We start from the raw sequence: 23,596 nt of genomic DNA on the forward strand, positions 1-23,596 counted from the left end.
AACTCCTCAGGGTAGCTGTTTAGGCCCCTTGCTTTTTTCAAGTTTTACTAATGACATGCCACTTACTTTGAGTAAAGCATGAATTGCTTTAATTGCATGAATATATGCAAATTAATCAACACTATACACGCCAGCTACTACAGCGACTGAAATGACTGCAACACTTAAGAAAGAACTGCAGTTCGCTTCAGAGTGGGTGGCAAGGAATAAGTTAGCCCTAAATATGTCTAAAACTAAAAGCATTGTATTTGGGACAAAACATTCACTAAACCCTAAACCTCAACTAAATATCGTAATAAATAATGTGGAACTTGAGCATGTTGAGATGACTAAACTGATTGGAGTAACCCTAGATTGTAAACGGTCATGGTCAAAAAATGTTGATGCTGAAGTAGCTAAGATGGGGAGAAGTCTGTCGATAATAAAGCGATGCTCTGCCTTCTTAACACTATCAACAAGGCAGGTCCTACAGGCCCTAGTTTTGTCGCACCTTGACTACTGTTCATTTGTGTGGTCAGGTGCCACAAAAAGAACTTAGGAAAATTAAAATTAACTCCGAACAGGGCAGCATGGCTGAATACTATACTATGCCATACTATACCATACTTTACCATAACATGCCATGCTTTACCATACTATACCACACTATACCATAACATACCATACAATAGCATACCATACCATACTGTACCATAACATACCATACAATAGCATACCATACCATACTATACCATAACATACCATACAATAGCATACCATACCATACTATACCATAACATACTATACTATCTGACATGACATTGTCTTCTCCACATACACACACCTGCCGAGACGGTGTGTTCTAAACAATTTGAAACTGGACTTGTGAGAGTAGGTGGACTGGACTGGTCTGGAGTAGGTTGGACTGGACTGGGTTAAACTCGATTTATTGTCAATATTATACATTTGCATGAAAATGTATTTAGTTCATGTATCATAGTTGACTAGTTATAATCCTGTTAGGAACACTGTCATATCTTGTTTGAAGTGTCGAACTGAGTTTGATCCATGGTGATATGTACACCTGCAACACTGTTATCCCACTGAGCTAAAGACTGGTTCACTAGGCATTAACTAACACCAGGAGCTAGTGTTCATGTCATTACGCAAGGCATAGTGCACCAAATCAAATCAAATCAAATCAAATCAAATTTTATTTGTCACATACACATGGTTAGCAGATGTTAATGCGAGTGTAGCGAAATGCTTGTGCTTCTAGTTCCGACAATGCAGTGATAACCAACAAGTAATCTAACTAACAATTCCAAAACTACTGTCTTATACACAGTGTAAGGGGATAAGGAACATGTACATAAGGATATATGAATGAGTGATGGTACAGAGCAGCATACAGTAGATGGTATCGAGTACAGTATATACATATGAGATGAGTGTGTAGACAAAGTAAACAAAGTGGCATAGTTAAAGTGGCTAGTGATACATGTGTTACATAAGGATGCAGTCGATGTTGTAGAGTACAGTATATACATATGCATATGAGATGAATAATGTAGGGTAAGTAACATTATATAAGGTAGCATTGTTTAAAGTGGCTAGTGATATATTTACATCATTTCCATCAATTCCCATTATTAAAATGTCTGGAGTTGGGTCAGTGTCAATGACAGTGTGTTGGCAGCAGCCACTCAATGTTAGTGGTGGCTATTTAACAGTCTGATGGCCTTGAGATAGAAGCTGTTTTTCAGTCTCTCGGTCCCAGCTTTGATGCACCTGTACTGACCTCGCCTTCTGGATGATAGCGGGGTGAACAGGCAGTGGTTCGGGTGGTTGATGTCCTTGATGATCTTTATGGCCTTCCTGTAACAACGGGTGATGTAGGTGTCCTGGAGGGCAGGTAGTTTGCCCCCGGTGATGCGTTGTGCAGTCCTCACTACCCTCTGGAGAGCCTTACGGTTGAGGGCGGAGCAGTTGCCGTACCAGGCGGTGATACAGCCCGCCAGGATGCTCTCGATTGTGCATCTGTAGAAGTTTGTGAGTGCTTTTGGTGACAAGCCGAATTTTTTTCAGCCTCCTGAGGTTGAATAGGCGCTGCTGCGCCTTCTTCACGACGCTGTCAGTGTGAGTGGACCAATTCAGTTTGTCTGTGATGTGTATGCCGAGGAACTTCAAACTAGCTACCCTCTCCACTACTGTTCCATCGATGTGGATAGGGGTGTTCCCTCTGCTGTTTCCTGAAGTCCACAATCATCTCCTTAGTTTTGTTGACGTTGAGTGTGAGGTTATTTTCCTGACACCACACTCCAAGGGCCCTCACCTCCTCCCTGTAGGCCGTCTCGTCGTTGTTGGTAATCAAGCCTACCACTGTTGTGTCGTCCGCAAACTTGATGATTGAGTTGGAGGCGTGTGTGGCCACGCAGTCGTGGGTGAACAGGGAGTACAGGAGAGGGCTCAGAACGCACCCTTGTGGGGCCCCGTGTTGAGGATCAGCGGGGAGGAGATGTTGTTGCCTACCCTCACCACCTGGGGCGGCCCGTCAGGAAGTCCAGTACCCAGTTGCACAGGGCGGGGTCGAGACCCAGGGTCTCGAGCTTGATGACGAGCTTGGAGGGTACTATGGTGTTGAATGCCGAGCTGTAGTCGATGAACAGCATTCTCACATAGGTATTCCTCTTGTCCAGGTGGGTTAGGGCAGTGTGCAGTGTGGTTGAGATTGCATCGTCTGTGGACCTATTTGGGCGGTAAGCAAATTGGAGTGGGTCTAGGGTGTCAGGTAGGGTGGAGGTGATATGGTCCTTGACTAGTCTCTCAAAGCACTTCATGATGACGGAAGTGAGTGCTACGGGGCGGTAGTCGTTTAGCTCAGTTACCTTAGCTTTCTTGGGAACAGGAACAATGGTGGCCCTCTTGAAGCATGTGGGAACAGCAGACTGGTATAGGGATTGATTGAATATGTCCGTAAACACACCGGCCAGCTGGTCTGCGCATGCTCGGAGGGCGCGGCTGGGGATGCCGTCTGGGCCTGCAGCCTTGCGAGGGTTAACACGTTTAAATGTCTTACTCACCTCGGCTGCAGTGAAGGAGAGACTGCATGTTTCCGTTGCAGGCCGTGTCAGTGGCACTGTATTGTCCTCAAAGCGGGCAAAAAAGTTATTTAGTCTGCCTGGGAGCAAGACATCCTGGTCCGTGACTGGGCTGGATTTCATCTTGTAGTCCGTGATTGACTGTAGACCCTGCCACATGCCTCTTGTGTCTGAGCCATTGAATTGAGATTCCACTTTGTCTCTGTACTGACGCTTAGCTTGTTTGATAGCCTTACGGAGGGAATAGCTGCACTGTTTGTATTCAGTCATGTTGCCAGACACCTTGCCCTGATTAAAAGCAGTGGTTCGCGCTTTCAGTTTCACGCGAATGCTGCCATCAATCCACGGTTTCTGGTTAGGGAATGTTTTTATCGTTGCTATGGGAACGACATCTTCGACGCACGTTCTAATGAACTCGCACACCGAATCAGCGTATTCGTCAATATTCCCATCTGACGCAATACGAAACATGTCCCAGTCCACGTGATGGAAGCAGTCTTGGAGTGTAGAGTCAGCTTGTTCTGACCAGCGTTGGACAGACCTCAGCGTGGGAGCCTCTTGTTTTAATTTCTGTCTGTAGGCAGGGATCAGCAAAATGGAGTCGTGGTCAGCTTTTCCGAAAGGGGGCGGGGCAGGGCCTTATATGCGTCGCGGAAGTTAGAGTAACAATGATCCAAGGTTTTACCACCCCTGGTTGCGCAATCGATATGCTGATAAAATTTAGGGAGTCTTGTTTTCAGATTGGCTTTGTTAAAATCCCCAGCTACAATGAATGCAGCCTCCGGATAAATGTTTTCCAGTTTGCAAAGAGTTAAATAAAGTTCGTTCAGAGCCATCGATGTGTCTGCTTGGGGGGGATATATACGGCTGTGATTATAATCGAAGAGAATTCTCTTGGAAGATAATGCGGTCTACATTTGATTGTGAGGAATTCTAAATCAGGTGAACAGAAGGATTTGAGTTCCTGTATGTTTTCTTCATCACACCATGTCCCGTTAGTCATGAGGCATACGCCCCCTCCACTCTTCTTACCAGAGAGATGTTTGTTTCTGTCCGCGCGATGCGTGGAGAAACCCGTTGGCTGCACCGCCCTGGATAGCGTTTTCCCAGTAAGCCATGTCTCCGTAAAGCAGAGAACGTTGCAGTCTCTGATGTCCCTCTGGAATGCCACCCTTGCTCGGATTTCATCAACCTTGTTGTCGAGAGACTGGACATTGGCAAGAAGAATACTGGGAAGTGGTGCGCGATGTGCCCTTTTCCGGAGTCTGACCAGAACACCGCCGCGTTTCCCTCTTTTTCGGAGTCGTTTCCTTGGGTCGCTGCATGCGATCCATTCCGTTGTCCTGTTTGTAAGGCAGAACACAGGATCCGCGTCGCGGAAAACATATTCTTGGTCGTACTGATGGTGAGTTGACGCTGATCTTATATTCAGTAGTTCTTCTCGACTGTATGTAATGAAACCTAAGATGACCTGGGGTACTAATGTAAGAAATAACACGTAAAAAAAAAAAAAACTGCATAGTTTCCTAGGAACGCGAAAAGCGAGGCGGCCATCTCAGTCGGCGCCGGAAGTCAGGTAAATTGGCAAGAAATACAGTCACATGTACAAGTCATTGAGCAGACACAGTTATCCAGAGTTGTGAGTGCATACATGTTTTCATACTGGTCACCTGTAGGAATCAAACCCACAACCCTGGCGTTGGAAGCGCTACGCTCTACCCAACCGAGCTACAAGGGACCACCTGGGGAACAACGTCTGCATGTGAGAGGACTGAATGGTTGAATGAATAAGTGGGGAAAGCGTTACAATTACAGAACACGTGTTATTTGCATAAAACACTAATGTGGAAATGTGTGTAGAAATGAGTTTGGGTCCCATTACTTTCACAGCAGCCGCAGCAGCTGAACACTTACCAGAGTTGTACAGTGACTGTGTGATTTGCTTAATCCATCACTTTATACTGCATTCAGCCTTTTAGCTTGCGTCGCAAATGGCAGCCTGTTCCCTATATAGTGCACTACTTTAGACCAGAGCCCTATTCTCTACATAGTGCACTACTTTAGACCAGAGCCCTATTCCCTACATAGTGCACTACTTTTGACCAGAGCTCTATGGGTCCTGGTAAAAAATAATGCGCTGTGTAGGGAACAGGGTTTTAGGATGATGTTAAGACACTGCCAAGACAAGTGAAATCAGCTCATAAAGGTTTATCTCAGTTTGAGGTACCACAAAGGAGAGATAGTGATGACGCTGATTGATATTACTGCAAATGATGGGGATTAACTTTGATGAGGCATCGCCAGCTGTGAACCCAATTGTGCGCTTCAGTCAACCACGGTGAACGTAACTGTATATCAAATGTTGCATTGTTAAAAGGCTTGATATCATTTTTGTCTGACATGATCGCTTTGCCTACTCTTAATTCTTCCATAATATGTTGGCATGAATACAGATGTAGGATCTTAATTTGATCACTCTTTTGTTGCTGTAAATTTTGAGCTAATTTTACTTTCTTTTTTTTAAAGCTTCTAAAGTTTGTAATTTCCACTTTGAAATTTCAGATTTTATTTGCCCTAAAAAAATGTCCATAATTCAAATAATAATTCACATTTCCTGTTGCTACAGGATTATTTTCCTGCTGGTCCTAAATATCTGTCGATTCGGCGTGACTCTTATGACTAAAGAAGCTTCATGTGTAGCTTCTATTTTTACCCATAAGAGGAGGAGTAAAACGTCTCTGTTTTCAGCACGTATGAGGAGGAGTAAAACGTCTCTGTTCTCAGCACGTATGAGGAGGAGTAAAACGTCTCTGTTCTCAGCATGTATGAGGAGGAGTAAAACGTCTCTGTTTTCAGCACGTATGAGGAGTAAAACGTCTCTGTTCTCAGCACGTATGAGGAGGAGTAAAACGTCTCTGTTCTCAGCACGTATGAGGAGGAGTAAAACGTCTCTGTTCTCAGCACGTATGAGGAGGAGTAAAACGTCTCTGTTCTCAGCACGTGTGAGGAGGAGTAAAACATCTCTGTTCTCAGCACGTATGAGGAGGAGTACCACCAATTTGTAAGTCGCTCTGGATAAGAGCGTCTGCTAAATGACTTAAATGTAATGTAAATGAGTAAAACGTCTCTGTTCTCAGCACGTATGAGGAGGAGTAAAACATCTCTGTTTTCAGCACGTATGAGGAGGAGTAAAACGTTTCTGTTCTCAGCACGTATGAGGAGGAGTAAAACATCTCTGTTTTCAGCACGTATGAGGAGGAGTAAAACGTCTCTGTTCTCAGCACGTATGAGGAGGAGTAAAACGTCTCTGTTCTCAGCACGTATGAGGAGGAGTAAAACGTCTCTGTTCTCAGCACGTATGAGGAGGAGTAAAACGTCTCTGTTCTCAGCACGTATGAGGAGGAGTAAAACGTCTCTGTTCTCAGCACGTATGAGGAGGAGTAAAACGTCTCTGTTCTCAGCACGTATGAGGAGGAGTAAAACGTCTCTGTTCTCAGCACGTATGAGGAGGAGTAAAACGTCTCTGTTCTCAGCACGTATGAGGAGGAGTAAAACGTCTCTGTTCTCAGCACGTATGAGGAGAAGTAAAACATCTCTGTTCTCAGTACGTATGAGGAGGAGTAAAACGACTCTGTTCTCAGCACGTATGAGGAGGAGTAAAACATCTCTGTTCTCAGCACGTGTGAGGAGGAGTAAAACGTCTCTGTTCTCAGCACGTATGAGGAGGAGTAAAACGTCTCTGTTCTCAGCACGTATGAGGAGGAGTAAAACGTCTCTGTTCTCACCACGTATGAGGAGAAGTAAAAGGACAAATTGTCTTCTCTGAGACGATTTGTGGATACGGGCCCGGGTCTCCTTGCCACTTAGACCCAATCAGAGAGATGTGATTAGGCAGAGCTCAACACTTGCAAGTGCACGCACACACACACACACCCTACACACCACACACACACACACACATACAGCTCCCACACACACACAGAGAGATGTGATTAGGCACACACCACACGGACACACACCACACACGCACACATCACACACAACACACACCCCCACACACACACCATTCACAGACTACTCCTATTTTTTTAAATTTCACCTTTATTTAACCAGGTAGGCTAGTTGAGAACAAGTTCTCATTTACAACTGCGATCTGGCCAAGATAAAGCATAGCAGTGTGAACAGACAACAACACAGAGTTACACATGGAGTAAACAATAAACAAGTCAATAACACAGTAGAAAAAAAATTAAAAAAAGAGTCTATATACATTGTGTGTAAAAGGCATGAGGAGGTAGGCGAATAATTACAATTTAGCAGATTAACACTGGAGTGATAAATGATCAGATGGTCATGTGCAGGTAGAGATACTGGTGTGCAAAAGAGCAGAAAAGTAAATAAATAAAAACAGTATGGGGATGAGGTAGGTAAAAATGGGTGGGCTATTTGCCGATAGACTATGTACAGCTGCAGCGATCGGTTAGCTGCTCAGATAGCAGATGTTTGAAGTTGGTGAGGGAGATAAAAGTCTCCAACTTCGGTCCTCCGAGAGAGAGAAAGAAAGAAAGAAAGAAAGAGAGAGAGAGAGAATGAGAGAGAGCACACTTAAATTCACACAGGACACCAGTTAGGACTGGAGAAGTACTCCAGATATAACAAACTGACCCTAGCCCCCCGACACATAAACTACTGCAGCATAAATACTGGAGGCTGAGACAGGAGGGGTCAGGAGACACTGTGGCCCCATCCGATGATACCCCCGGACAGGGCCAAACAGGAAGGATATAACCCCACCCACTTTGCCAAAGCACAGCCCCCACACCACTAGAGGGATATCTTCAACCACCAACTTCTCATCCTGAGACAAGGCCGAGTATAGCCCACAAAGATCTTCGTCACGGCACAACCCAAGGGGGGGCGCCAACCCAGACAGGAAGATCATATCAGTGACTTAACCCACTCAAGTGACACACCCCTCCCAGGGACGGCATGAAAGAGCACCAGTAAGCCAGTGACTCAGCCCCTGTAATATGGTTAGAGGCAGAGAATCCCTGTGGAAAGAGGGGAACCAGCCAGGCAGAGACAGCAAGGGCGGTTCGTTGCTCCAGAGCCTTTCCGTTCACCTTAACACTCCTGGGCCAGACTACACTCAATCATATGACCCACTGAAGAGATGAGTCTTCATTAAAGACTTAAAGGTTGAGACCGAGTTTGCGTCTCTCACATGGGTAGGAAGACCATTCCATAAAAATGGAGCTCTATAGGAGAAAGCCCTGCCTACAGCTGTTTGCTTAGAAATTCTAAGGACAATTAGGAGGCCTGCGTCTTGTGACCGTAGCGTACATGTAGGTATGTACGGCAGGACCAAATCAGAGAGAGATAGGTAGGAGCAAGCCCATGTAATGCTTTGTAGGTTAGCAGTAAAACCTTGAAATCAGCCCTTGCCTTGACAGGAAGCCAGTGCAGGGAGGCTAGCACTGGAGTAATATGATCAAATGTTTTGGTTCTAGTCAGGATTCTAGCAGCCGTATTTAGCACTAACTGAAGTTTATTTCGTGCTTTATCCGGGTAGCCTGAAAGTAGAGCATTGCAGTAGTCTAACCTAGAAGTAACAAAAGCATGGATTAATTTTTCTGCATCATTTTTGGTCAGAAAGTTTCTGATTTTTGCAATATTACGTAGATGGAAAAAAGCTGTCCTTGAAACAGTCTTGATATGTTCGTCAAAAGAGAGATCAGGGTCCAGAGTAACGCCGAGGTCCTTCAAAGTTTTATTTGAGACGACTGTACAACCATTAAGATTAATTGAACGATTCAACAGAAGATCTCTTTGTTTCTTGGGACCTAGAACAAGCATCTCTGTTTTGTCCGAGTTTAAAAGTAGAACGTTTGCAGCCATCCACTTCCTTATGTCTGAAACACAGGCTTCTAGCGAGGGTAATTTTGGGGCTTCACCATGTTTAATTGAAATGTACAGCTGTGTGTCATCCGCATAGCAGTGAAAGTTAACATTATGTTTTCGAATGTCATCCCCAAGAGGTAAAATATAGTGAAAACAGTAGTGGTCCTAGAACGGAACCTTGAGGAACACCGACATTTACAGTTGATTTGTCAGAGGACAAACCACTCACAGAGACAAACTGATATCTTTCCGACAGATAAGATCTAAACCAGGCCAGAACTTGTCCGTGTAGACCAATTTGGGTTTCCAATCTCTCCAAAAGAATGTGGTGATCGATGGTATCAAAAGCAGCACTAAGGTCTAGGAGCACAAGGACAGATGCAGAGCCTCGGTATGATGCCATTAAAAGGTCATTTACCACCTTCACAAGTGCAGCCTCAGTGCTATGATGGGGTCTAAAACCAGACTGAAGCATTTTGTATACATTGTTTGTCTTCAGGAAGGCAGTGAGTTGCTGCGCAACAACCTTTTCTAAAATTTTTGAGAGGAATGGAAGATTCGATCTAGGCCAATAGTTTTTAAAAGTATTTTCTGGGTCAAGGTTTGGCTTTTTCAAGAGAGGCTTTATTACTGCCACTTTTAGGGAGTTTGGTACACATCTGGTGGATAGAGAGTCATTTATTATGTTCAACATAGGAGGGCCAAGCACAGGAAGCAGCTCTTTCAGTAGTTTAGTTGGAATAGGGTCCAGTATGCAGCTTGAAGGTTTAGAGGCCATGATTATTTTCATCATTGTGTGAAGAGATATAGTACTAAAACACTTGAGTGTCTCTCTTGATCCTAGGTCCTAGCAGAGTTGTGTAGACTCAGGACAACTGAGCTTTGAAGGAATACGCAGATTTAAAGAGGAGTCCGTAATTTGCTTTCTAATAATCATGATCTTTTCCTCAAATAATTTATTACTGCTGAAGTGAAAGCCATCCTCTCTTGAGGAATGCTGCTTTTTAGTTAGCTTTGCGACAGTATCAAAAAGGAATTTCGGATTGCTCTTATTTTCCTCAATTGAGTTAGAAAAATAGGATGACCGAGCAGCAGTAAGGGCTCTTCAATACTGCACGGTACTGTCTTTCCAAGCTAGTCGGAAGACTTCTAGTTTGGTGTGGCGCCATTTCCGTTCCAATTTTCTGGAAGCTTGCTTCAGAGTTTGGGTATTTTCTGTATACCAGGGAGTTAGTTTCCTATGAGAAATGTTTTTAGTTTTTAGGGGTGCAACTGCATCTGGAGTATTGCGTAAGGTTAAATTGAGTTTCCCAGTTAGGTGGTTAACTGACTTTTGTTCTCTGACGTCCTTTGGTAAACAGATGGAGTCTGGAAGGACATCTAGAAATCTTTGTGTCGTCTGTGAATTTATAGCATGACTTTTGATGTTCCATGGTTGGGGTCTGAGCAGATTATTTGTTGCAATTGCAAACGTAATAAAATAGTGGTCCGATAGTCCAGGATTATGAGGAAAAACATTAAGATCCACAACATTTATTCCATCGGACAAAACTAGGTCCAGAGTATGACTGTGACAGTGAGTAGGTCCAGAGACATGTTGGACAAAACCCACTGAGTCGATGATGGCTCCGAAGGCCTTTTGGAGCGGGTCTGTGGACTTTTCCATGTGAATATTATAGTCACCAAAAATTTGAATATTATCTGCTATGACTACAAGGTCCGATAGGAATTCAGTGAACTCAATGAGGAATGCTGTATATGGCCCAGGAGGCCTGTAAACAGTAGCTATAAAAAGTGATTGAGGAGGCTGCATAGCTTTCATGACTAGAAGCTCAAAAGACGAAAACATATATATTTTTTTTGTAAATTGAAATTTGCTATCGTAAATGTTAGCAACACCTCCGCCTTTGCGGGATGCACGGGGGATATGGTCACTAGTGTAGCCAGGAGGTGAGGCCTCATTTAACACAGTAAATTCATCAGGCTTGTTTCAGTAAGGCCAATCACGTCAAGATTATGATCAGTGATTAGTTCATTGACTATAATTGCCTTTGAAGTAAGGGATCTAACATTAAGTAGCCCTATTTCGAGATGTGAGGTATCACGATCTCTTTCAATAATGACAGGAATGGAGAAGGTCTTTATCCTAATGAGATTGCTAAGGCGTACACCGCCATGTTTAGTTTTGCCCAACCTAGGTCGAGGCACAGACACGGTCTCAATGGGGATAGCTGAGCTGACTACACTGACTGTGCTAGTGGCAGACTCCACTATGCTGGCAGGCTGGCTAACAGCCTGCTCCCTGGCCTGCACCCTATTTCATTGTGGAGCTAGAGGAGTTAGAGCCCTGTCTATGTTGGTAGATAAGATGAGAGCACCCCTCTAGCTAGGATGGAGTCCGTCACTCCTCAGCAGGTCAGGCTTGGTCCTGTTTGTGGGTGAGTCCCAGAAAGAGGGCCAATTATCTACAAAGTCTATCTTTTGGGAGGGGCAGAAAACAGTTTCCAACCAGCGATTGAGTTGTGAGACTCTGCTGTAGAGCTCATCACTCCCCCTAACTGGGAGGGGGCCAGAGACAATTACTCGATGCCGACACATCTTTCGAGCTGATTTACACGCTGAAGCTATGTTGCGCGTGGAGATCTCTGACTGTTTCATCCTAACATTGTTGGTGCTGACGTGGATAACAATATTTCTATACTCTCTACACTCGCCAGTTTTAGCTTTAGCCAGCACAATCTTCAGATTAGCCTTAAACCTCTAGTAACTCCCCATCCTGCATGAGGGAGTGTAATCATCGACTGATACTAATTAGCATAACGCAATGGACATAAATATTCCTAGAAAATATTCCTATTCATGAAAATCACAAGTGAAATATATTGAGACACAACTTAGCCTTTTGTTAATCACCCTGTCATCTCAGATTTTCAAAATATGCTTTACAGCCAAAGCTAGACAAGCATTTCTGTAAGTTTATCGATAGCCTAGCATAGCATTTTGTCCAGCTAGCAGCAGGTAACTTGGTCACGGAAATGCAATCAAATTAAATAGTTTACCTTTGATGAGCTTCGGATGTTTTCACTCACGAGACTCACAGTTAGATAGCCAATGTTCCCTTTTCCCCAAAAATATAATTTTTTAGGCAAAATAGCTCCGTTTGTTCTTCACGTTTGGCTGAGAAAACGCCCGGAAATTGCATTCACGAAAACTCAGAAAAATATTCCAAATTAGCTCCATAATATCGACAGAAACATGGCAAACGTTGTTTATAATCAATCCTCAAGTTGTTTTTCAAATATCTATTCGATAATATAATAATAATATTGGAATAATGGCTACCTCTGTATTTTACGCAAGAATCTCTCTGAGAGCATCATGTGACCACTTGCGCAATGTAGCCGCTTACGGGTATTCTTCAACATAAATGCGTAAAACTAAGTCACAATGCTGTCGACACCTTGGGGAATATGGAGAAAGGGTCATCTGGTTGATAGCCCATTCACTGCTCAATAGGGAAGCTTTGGAACGCAGCGCTTTCAAAACATGAGGCACTTCTGGATTGGATTTTTCTCAGGCTTTCGCCTGCAATATCAGTTCTGTTATTCTCACAGACAATATTTTTACAGTTTTGGAAACTTTAGAGTGTCCGGAGTGAAAAAGTTGAATGAAAAAAAAGTTGAGTGAGGGAAAAACCAAAAATATAAAAGGTAATTGAAAAGTAAGTTTGGCAACAAAACGCACAGCAACACGTAAACAAGTCCGCAAGTTGTGATTCAGTTGGATACGACTCAGTTGGATACTTCTTCACAACTTTGTCCCTGACCTGTTTGGAGAGCTCCTTGGTATTCATGGTGCTCCTTGGTATTCATGGTGCTCCTTGGTATTCATGGTGCTCCTTGGTATTCATGGTGCCCCTTGGTATTCATGGTGCTCCTTGGTATTCATGGTGCCCCTTGGTATTCATGGTGCTCCTTGGTATTCATGGTGCTCCTTGGTATTCATGGTGCCCCTTGGTATTCATGGTGCTCCTTGGTATTCATGGTGCTCCTTGGTATTCATGGTGCCCCTTGGTATTCATGGTGCCCCTTGGTATTCATGGTGCTCCTTGGTATTCATGGTGCTCCTTGGTATTCATGGTGCTCCTTGGTATTCATGGTGCTCCTTGGTATTCATGGTGCTCCTTGGTATTCATGGTGCCCCTTGCTTTGTGGTGTCCCTTGGTATTCATGGTGCTCCTTGGTATTCATGGTGCCCCTTGCTTTGTGGTGTCCCTTGGTATTCATGGTGCCGCTTGGTATTCATGGTGCTCCTTGGTATTCATGGTGCCCCTTGCTTTGTGGTGTCCCTTGGTATTCATGGTGCTCCTTGGTATTCATGGTGCTCCTTGGTATTCATGGTGCTCCTTGGTATTCATGGTGCCCCTTGCTTTGTGGTGTCCCTTGGTATTCATGGTGCCGCTTGGTATTCATGGTGCCCCTTGCTTTGTGGTGCCCCTTGGTATTCATGGTGCCGCTTGGTATTCATGGTGCTCCTTGGTATTCATGGTGCTCCTTGGTATTCATGGTGCTCCTTGGTATTCATGGTGCCCCTTGCTTTGTGGTGTCCCTTGGTATTCATGGTGCCGCTTGGTATTCATGGTGCCCCTTGCTTTGTGGTGCCCCTTGGTATTCATGGTGCCGCTTGGTATTCATGGTGCCCCTTGCTTTGTGGTGCCCCTTGGTATTCATGGTGCCGCTTGGTATTCATGGTGCTCCTTGGTATTCATGGTGCCCCTTGCTTTGTGGTGTCCCTTGGTATTCATGGTGCTCCTTGGTATTCATGGTGCCGCTTGGTATTCATGGTGCTCCTTGCTTTGTGGTGCCCCTTGGTATTCATGGTGCTCCTTGGTATTCATGGTGCCGCTTGGTATTCATGGTGCTCCTTGGTATTCATGGTGCCGCTTGGTATTCATGGTGCCGCTTGGTATTCATGGTGCCCCTTGCTTTGTGGTGCCCCTTGGTATTCATGGTGCCGCTTGGTATTCATGGTGCCGCTTGGTATTCATGGTGCCGCTTGGTATTCATGGTGCTCCTTGGTATTCATGGTGCTCCTTGGTATTCATGGTGCCGCTTGGTATTCATGGTGCTCCTTGGTATTCATGGTGCCGCTTGGTATTCATGGTGCTCCTTGGTATTCATGGTGCCGCTTGGTATTCATGGTGCCCCTTGGTATTCATGGTGCCGCTTGCTTTGTGGTGCCCCTTGCTTAGTTTTGTTGCAGGCTCTGGGGCCTTCAGAACAGGTACTGAGACCATGTGATACTTAGATTGCACACAGGTGGACTTTATTTAACTAATTATGCAACTCCTGAAGGTAATTGATACCAGATCTAATTTAGGGACTTCATAGCAAAGGAGGTGAATACATATGCTTGTACCACTTTTCTGTTTTGAATTTGTTTAGAATTTTTTTGAAACAAGTTATTTTTAGAATTTCATTTCACCAATTTGGACTATTTTGTGTTTATCCATTACATGAAATTCAAATAAAAATCTATTTAGATTACAGGTTAAATTACAGGTTGAAATGCATCAAAATAGGAGAAATGCCAAGGGGGATGAATACTTTTGCAAGGCACTGTATCTAAATCTATCAACGAAATCAAGCCACAGCCATTGCTGTTAATTTTTTTTTTTCTCTTCTCATGGGCCACAATACACTTCCATATATGTCACATAGCAAGATTTGATCCACTATTTTAAGTCTTATCCAGAAATGAGAATTTGACCCAAAAATGAAAGCAACTGTCTGAGGATGATGCTGGACCGTTTGATGAAGAGGCTTCAACTAAAGGTAAACATTTAGACATGTCACATTGCGCAAAACACAGTGCCCAAGTCATACGAAATCGTTTTTTCTGTCTCCTTCAACGTTATTTGAACTTAATTGTTACAGAACGCGCATGTCATTAGCCTTAAAACGATTTAAATCTAAAACAAGGATACTTTTAGTATTTTACCCCAAACCCCTTGTTACACATACTGTACTGTAACCTGCCCTTCAGTGGGACTTCTTGGATTAGATAAAGTTCAAATCAAATATATAATTGTTTCTTCCTTTCTGTGGTGGTCCTTCCAAACACGTGTTCCCATTCAGGCCCAGGTGCAATCTGTTAGTCTGGGAAAGAGAAATGGTTTCATATTTTCCACACTAACCTGTCATATAGTGAGGTGATCTCTCTCTCAGGGAGAGACTCACTATTTAATATAGCTACTATCAATCACACACACACACGCACAAACACACACACACGCACATACACACTGTGCGACTCCTATTTAACTGGTTCTTCTTCATTTTATTGTTTAGAATTTTTTGGAAACAAATTATTTTTTTCATTTCATTTCACCAATTTGGACTATTTTGTGTATGTCCATTACATGAAATCCAAATAAAAAATATATTTAAATTACAGGTTAAATTACAGGTTAAATTACAGGTTAAATTACAGGTTAAATTACAGGTGAAATTACAGGTTAAATTACAGGTGAAATTACAGGTTAAATTACAGGTGAAATTACAGGTTAAATTACAGGTTAAATTACAGGTTAAATTACAGGTTAAATTACAGGTGAAATTACAGGTTAAATTACAGGTGAAATTACAGGTTAAATTACAGGTGAAATTACAGGTTAAATTACAGGTTAAATTATAGGTTAAATTACAGGTTAAATTACAGGTTGTAATGCAATATCTAAGACTATTACGTCACGTGCGCGAGTGTTTCAAAATGATTTACACAAGCCTGTTATTCGATTATTGCACCCAGACTGCTCGTGCACCTCAGCGAGCGACTGCGTGGCTAGGCACTAAAATCAAAATAGGATTCTATTTGTGACACTCAACGTGCTGCAAGTCCGGCCTCTCCCATCTCCTCATTAGTGTTTAGGAGCATATACCCACGTGGGTGGTTGAAAGATGAACTGACATCCAGTCGGTTGTACTAACACACGGTAAATTTGGTTGGCAACTACCATTTAAAGTCAAAATAAGTCAAAAAGAAGCCCGAGGAAGGAGGTAGAGGACCTTGTGCATGACGATAAAAGAATTCGGTTGATTGTTTTTTCTGTGGATTCATTGTCAGAGAAGTGGATCTTTTGCATTTCAGGTAAAATAATAACCAAAACAAAATATCTAGCAACAGCAAGCTAGCTAGCTAAATTGCCATAAATGTTGAATGCTTTTCGACCTGTCCTCAAATGAATATAATTGGTTCAGAGTTTGTTTTGATATGATCGTGTCTCGTGTGAGGGTACAAAATCAACATGCGCGTCCGTTTTGGTCAGCATGTTAGATTATTTAATTTAATTGTTTAGTCTTAGACTATATAAACATATTGTTTAATCTTTGACTATTTCAGTCATTATCATACTCTTATTCTCATAACTGGTTATTGTTTTAACAGTGAGTATAAATCGTCTGTCAGTATAGACAGTTTTTTCTACATTTTGTCCTTGTACTAAATGTTATTAGAACATAACTATTTTTAAGACACAAGAAAAGTGTGTTTGTGTGTGTATAAGTCTCGCCCCTCACACCCCTATAAATAGACACTCGGATCCAGATACTGTCTGATATGTAATTGCTTATCATCCATATTCATAGCAGAGGTGGAATATAGTGTATTAGCAAAGTATTCAGACCCCTTGACTTTTTCCACATTTTGTTACGTTACAGCCTTATTCTAAAATGGGTTTATTTTTTTATGAAAAAAACTCAACAATCTACACACAATGCCCCATAACGACAAAGCAAAACAACTTTTTTTTTTATGTTTGCTAATTTATTCAAATTAAAAAATTGAAAAATGATATTTACATAAGTATTCAGACCCTTTACTCAGTACTTTGTTGAAGCACATTTGGCAGTGATTACAGCCTCTGGTCTTCTTAGGTATGATGCTACAATCTTGGCACACCTGTATTTGGGGAGTTTCTCCCATTTTTACCTACAGATGCTCTCAAGCTCTGTCCAGTTGGATGGGAAGTGTTGCTGCACAGCTATTTTCAGGTCTTTCCAGAGATGTTCGATCAGGTTCATGTCCGGGCTCTGACTGGGCCACTCAAGGACATTCAGAGACTGGGCTCTGGCTGGGCCACTCAAGGACATTCAGAGACTGGGCTCTGGCTGGGCCACTCAAGGACATTCAGAGACTGGGCTCTGGCTGGGCCACTCAAGGACATTCAGAGACTGGGCTCTGACTGGGCCACTCAAGGACATTCAGAGACTGGGCTCTGACTGGGCCACTCAAGGACATTCAGAGACTGGGCTCTGGCTGGGCCACTCAAGGACATTCAGAGACTGGGCTCTGACTTGGCCACTCAAGGACATTCAGAGACTGGGCTCTGGCTGGGCCACTCAAGGACATTCAGAGACTGGGCTCTGACTAGGCCACTCAAGGACATTCAGAGACTGGGCTCTGACTAGGCCACTCAAGGACATTCAGAGACTGGGCTCTGACTGGGCCACTCAAGGACATTCAGAGACTGGGCTCTGGCTGGGCCACTCAAGGACATTCAGAGACTAGTCCCGAAGCCACTCCTGCGTTGTCCTGTTGGAAGGTGAACCTTCGCCCCAGTCTGACATCCTGAGCGCTCTGCAGCAGGTTTTCATCAAGGATCTTTCCCTCGATGCTGACTAGTCTCCCAGTCCATGCTGCTGAAAAACATCCCCACAGCATGATGCTGCCACCACCATGCTTCACCGTAGGGATGGTAGCAGGTTTCCTCCAAACATGACTCTTGGTATTCAGGCCAAAGAGTTTAATCTTTGTTTCATCAGATCTGATCATCATGGTCTGAGAGTCCTTCATGTGCCTTTTGCCAACCTCCAAGCGGGCTGTCATGTGCCTTTTAATGAGGAGTGGCTTCCGTCTGGCCACTCTACCATAAAGGACTAATTGGTGGAGTGCTGCAGAGATGGGTGTCCTTCTAGAAGGTTATCCCATCTCCACAAGGCCCTTCTCCCCCGATTGCTCAGTTTGGCCGGGTGGCCAGCTCTAGGAAGAGTCTTGGTGGTTCCATATTTCTTCCATTTAAGAATGATGGCGGCCACTGTGTTCTTGGGGACCTTCAATGTCTTGGAGCTCTACGAACAATTCCTTCGACCCAAATGGCTTGCTTTTTGCTCTGACGTGCACTGTCAACTGTGGGACCTTAAATAGACAGGTGTGTGCCTTTCCAAATCATGTCCAATCAATTGAATTTACCACAGGTGGACTCCAATCAAGTTGTAGAAACATCTCAAGGATGATCAATGGAACCAGGATGCACCTGAGGTCAACTTTGAGTCTCATAGCAAAGGGTCTGATCACTTATGTAAATAAGGTATTTCTGGTTTTTATTTTCAATACATTTGTTAACATTTCGATTATTGCATTGTCATTATGCGGTATTGTGATGTCATTATGGGGTATACACACACACACACACACACACACACACACACACACACACACACACACACACACACACACACACACACACACACACACACACACACACACACACACACACACACACACACACACACACACACACACACACACACACACACACACACACACACACAGAGAGACACATACACAGAACAGTATATTAAAGATGCACTATGCAGAAATCACTCCGACATTTCCTCGTTATTAAAATTCTAATAGTTCGCCTAATTTCAGTTTATGTGACAAAACAAGAAAGTATAGTGTAGAGAATCATTGTACCATCTAAACTGCTGTGAAATATATTTTCCATAAACCCCCAAAAATGTATTTTCAACTGTTTGAAACTGGTGTACAAAACCAAAAGTAAAAGACACAAAAACTAAACTTAAGAACCGGAAGCATAGAAATAGCGTACATAAAACAACTCTACCGCTTCTTAGACTTGCTTTCAATGAGAATGACAGATCTATAACTAACATTTCTATGTGAATTTCGTCGGGTCGCCCAAAAAAGTTACATATTGCAGCTTTAAGGAGGCAAAAGAGGATAAGAGCACAAAAGACACAGTGTGACTGTGAAACACGATGAAACAGGCGCCCACGCATGAACACGGTCATGTAGAGGTCTCTCTCTGATGTGTATCTCTCTCATTGTCTGTAACACACACGCACGCACGCACACACGCACACACACACACACTCACTCACTTCACTAGTGCGGTCATGCAGACGTGGCTTCCTGAAACACAGGGTCAGAGTCTGTGTTCACTCTGTGATCAAAGTGGAAGCTCCAGGACTCCCGAGTGGCACAGTGGTCTAAGGTCCTGCATTGCAGTGTTGTGGTGTCACTACAGCCTGGGGTTCGATTCCAGGCTGTGTCATTATGAACGTCCCATCGGGTGGTAGCAAAATATTTCTGGGTTTGGCCGGGGGGGGCTTTACTTGGCTCGTTGTGCTCTAGCGATTCCTTGTGGCGGGGCTGACCTCGGTTGTCATTTGAACAGTGTTTTCTCCGACACATTGGTGCAGAGGGCTTCTGGGTTAAGGGAGTGGGTGTTAAGAAGCATAGTTTTTGGGGGATGCATAACACGACCTTCGCCTCTCCCAAGCCTGTTGGGGAGTTAGACAAGCTCTTAATCCTGAAATTCGGGAAAGAAAACGGGGTAAAATTATTAAATTGTTTTATTTGTTTTTTACTTCATTAATCATAATCATTTATTAAGTCTCTCTGGACTTCATCTCTCTGAACATCATCAGGGCCTGAATATTTTAAGTAGTGTTGTGGTGTCTCTCTGGACTTCATCTCTCTGAACATCATCAGGGCCTGAATATTTTAAGTAGTGTTGTGGTGTCTCTCGGGACTTCATCTCTCTGGACATCATCAGGGCCTGAATATTTTAAGTAGTGTTGTGGTGTCTCTCTGGACTTAATCTCTCTGGACATCATCAGGGCCTGAATATTTTAAGTAGTGTTGTGGTGTCTCTCTGGACTTAATCTCTCTGAACATCATCAGGGCCTGAATATTTTAAGTAGTGTTGTGGTGTCTCTCTGGACTTAATCTCTCTCGACATCATCAGGGCCTGAATATTTTAAGTAGTGTTGTGGTGTCTCTCTTGTCGTGATGTGTGTTTTGTCTGATATATTTGTTTTTAATCCCAACCTCCGTGCCGGCAGGAGGCCTTTTGGTAGGCTGTCATTGTGAATAACAATTTGTTCTTAACTGCCAATTTAAATGAAGTTTAAATATATATTTTTCTAAAATAATAAAAACATGCACACACACTTTGTTAATTGTTTATTCATATCACTTCTTATCTTCAGTATAACTTCACTGCAGAGACCGAGAGAGATAGAGACCGAGACACACACAGAGATCTAGACTGACACAGAGACCTAGACTGTCACAGAGACCAAGAATGACACAGAGACCGACACAGAGACTGACCCGGTGTCTGACACAGAGACTAACACAGAGACAGACACAGAGACAGACTCAGAGACAGAAATGGAGACTAACACAAAGACTGGCACGGAGACTGAGATTGACACGGAGACTGAGACTGAAACGGAGACTGATACTGACACGGAGACTGAGACTGACACGGAGACTGAGACAGAGACTGAGATAGACACAGGGACTGAGATAGAGACTGAGCCTGACACGGAGACAGAGACTGAGCCTGACACGGAGACAGACACAGAGACTGACACAGAGACTGACACAGAGACAGAGACTGACACGGAGACAGAGACTGAGACTGACACGGAGACAGAGACTGACACAGAGACATAGACTGACTTGGAAACATAGACTGAGACTGACACGGAGACAGATACTGACACGAAGACCGAGACTGAGACTGACATGGAAACAGAGACCGACACGGAGACAGAGACTGACACGGGGACAGAGACTGACACGGCGACAGAGACTGAGTTTGACACGGAGTCGGAGACTGACACGGAGACTGACACAGAGACAGAGACTGAGAATGACACAGAGACTGAGACTGACACGGAGACAGAGACTGACACGGCGACAGAGACTGAGATTGACACAGAGACTGAGACTGACACGGAGACTGAGACTGACACGGAGACAGAGACTGAGACTGACATGGAAACAGAGACTGAGACTGACACAGAGACAGAGACTGGCACAGAGACAGAGACTGACACGGAGACAGAAACTGAGAATGACACGGAGACTGAGACTGACACGGAGACAGAGACTGACACGGCGACAGAGACTGAGATTGACACGGAGACTGAGACTGACACGGAGACTGAGACTGACACGGAGACAGAGACTGAGACTGACACTGAGTCAGAAACTGAGAATGACACAGAGATGGAGACTGACACGGAGATAGAGACTGACACGGAGACGGAGATAGAGACTGAGACTGACACAGAGACTGAGCATGACCCAGATTGAACCGTTGTTCTACTAGACCGTCTGCTGGGCCATTGTACTGGATCAGGGGTCAGGGCTGTGTCAGGCCTGGGTCAGGGCTTTACACTGTACTGGATCAGGGCTTTACACTGTACTGGCTCAGGGCTTAACACTGTACCGGGTCTGGGCATTACACTGTACTGGATCAGGGCTTCACACTTTACTGGGTCCGAGCTTAACATTGTACTGGGTTGGGGCTTTACACTGTACTGGGTCAGGGCTTTACACTGTACTGGGGCAATGCTTTACATTGTACTGGGTCAGGGCTTTACACTGTACTGGGTCAGGGCCTTACGCTGTACTGGGTCAGGGCCTTACGCTGTACTGGGTCAGGGCCTTCCACTGTACTGGGTCAGGGCTTAACACTGTACTGGGTCAGGGCTTTCCACTGTACTGGGTCAGCACCTTCCACTGTACTGGGTCAGGGCTTTACACTTTACTGGGTCCGGGCTTAACATTGTACTGGGTTGGGGCTTTACACTGTACTGGGTCAGGGCTTTACACTGTACTGGGGCAATGCTTTACATTGTACTGGGTCAGGGCTTTACACTGTACTGGGTCAGGGCCTTACGCTGTACTGGGTCAGGGCCTTACGCTGTACTGGGTTAGGGCCTTCCACTGTACTGGGTCAGGGCTTAACACTGTACTGGGTCAGGGCTTTCCACTGTACTGGGTCAGCACCTTCCACTGTACTGGGTCAGGGCTTTACACTGTACTGGGTCAGGGCCTTACACTGTACTGGGTCAGGGCATTCCACTGTACTGGGTCAGGGCCTTCCACTGTACCGGGTCAGGGCTTTACACTGTACTGGGTCAGGGCCTTCCACTGTACCGGGTCAGGGCTTTACACTGTACTGGGTCAGGGCTTTCCACTGTACTGGGTCAGGGCCTTCCACTGTACTGGGTCAAGGCTTTACACTGTACTGGGTCAGCGATTTACACTGTACTGGGTCAGGGCCTTACACTGTACTGGGTCAGGGCCTTACACTGTACTGGGTCAGGGCCTTACACTGTACTGGGTCAGGGCCTTACGCTGTACTGGGTCAGGGCCTTACACTGTACTGGGTCAGGGCCTTACACTGTACTGGGTCAGGGCCTTATACTGTACTGGGTCAGGGCCTTACACTGTACTGGGTCAGGGCCTTATACTGTACTGGGTCAGGGCCTTCCACTGTACTGGGTCAGCGCCTTCCACTGTACTGGGTCAGCGCCTTCCACTGTACTGGGTCAGGGCTTTACACTGTACTGGGTCAGGGCCTTACACTCTAGGGTAGTGGGTTCGATCCCCGGGACCACCCATACGTAGAATGTATGCACACATGACTGTAAGTCGCTTTGGATTAAAGCGTCTGCTAAATGGCATATATTATTATTATTATATATTACTGGGTCAGGGCATTCCACTGTACTGGGTCAGGGCCTTCCACTGTACCGGGTCAGGGCTTTACACTGTACTGGGTCAGTGCCTTCCACTGTACCGGGTCAGGGCTTTACACTGTACTGGGTCAGGGATTTCCACTGTACTGGGTCAGGGCCTTCCACTGTACCGGGTCAGGGCTTTACACTGTACTGGGTCAGGGCTTTACACTATACTGGGTCAGGGCCTTACACTATACTGGGTCAGGGCCTTACACTGTACTGGGTCAGGGCCTTATACTGTACTGGGTCAGGGCCTTCCACTGTACTGGGTCAGCGCCTTCCACTGTACTGGGTCAGGGCTTTCCACTGTACTGGGTCAGGGCCTTCCACTCTACTGGGTCAGGGCATTCCACTGTACTGGGTCAGGGCCTTCCACTGTACCAGGTCAGGGCTTTACACTGTACTGGGTCAGGGCCTTCCACTGTACTGGGTCAGGGCTTTACACTGTACTGGGTCAGGGCCTTCCACTGTACCGGGTCAGGGCTTTACACTGTACTGGGTCAGGGCCTTCCACTGTACCGGGTCAGGGCTTTACACTGTACTGGGTCAGGGCTTTACACTGTACTGGGTCAGGGCCTTACACTGTACTGGGTCAGCGCCTTCCACTGTACTGGGTCAGCGCCTTCCACTGTACTGGGTCAGGGCTTTACACTGTACTGGGTCAGGGCCTTACACTGTACTGGGTCAAGGCCTTCCACTGTACTGGATCAGGGCCTTCCACTGTACCGGGTCAGGGCTTTACACTGTACTGGGTCAGAGATTGAC

The 23,596-nt window shown here is 44.8% G+C and overlaps 1 protein-coding gene across 2 annotated transcripts in view; it reads left to right on the forward strand.

The window, feature by feature from the left end:
* LOC124006597 (relaxin receptor 2-like) overlaps positions 1 to 23,596 on the forward strand; it is a 199,244-nt gene that overhangs the window by 50,503 nt on the left and 125,145 nt on the right. The gene's annotated exons all lie outside the window — the stretch shown is intronic.

Source organism: Oncorhynchus gorbuscha, linkage group LG20 (genome assembly GCF_021184085.1).
Source record: "Oncorhynchus gorbuscha isolate QuinsamMale2020 ecotype Even-year linkage group LG20, OgorEven_v1.0, whole genome shotgun sequence".
Lineage (NCBI taxonomy): Eukaryota > Metazoa > Chordata > Actinopteri > Salmoniformes > Salmonidae > Oncorhynchus > Oncorhynchus gorbuscha.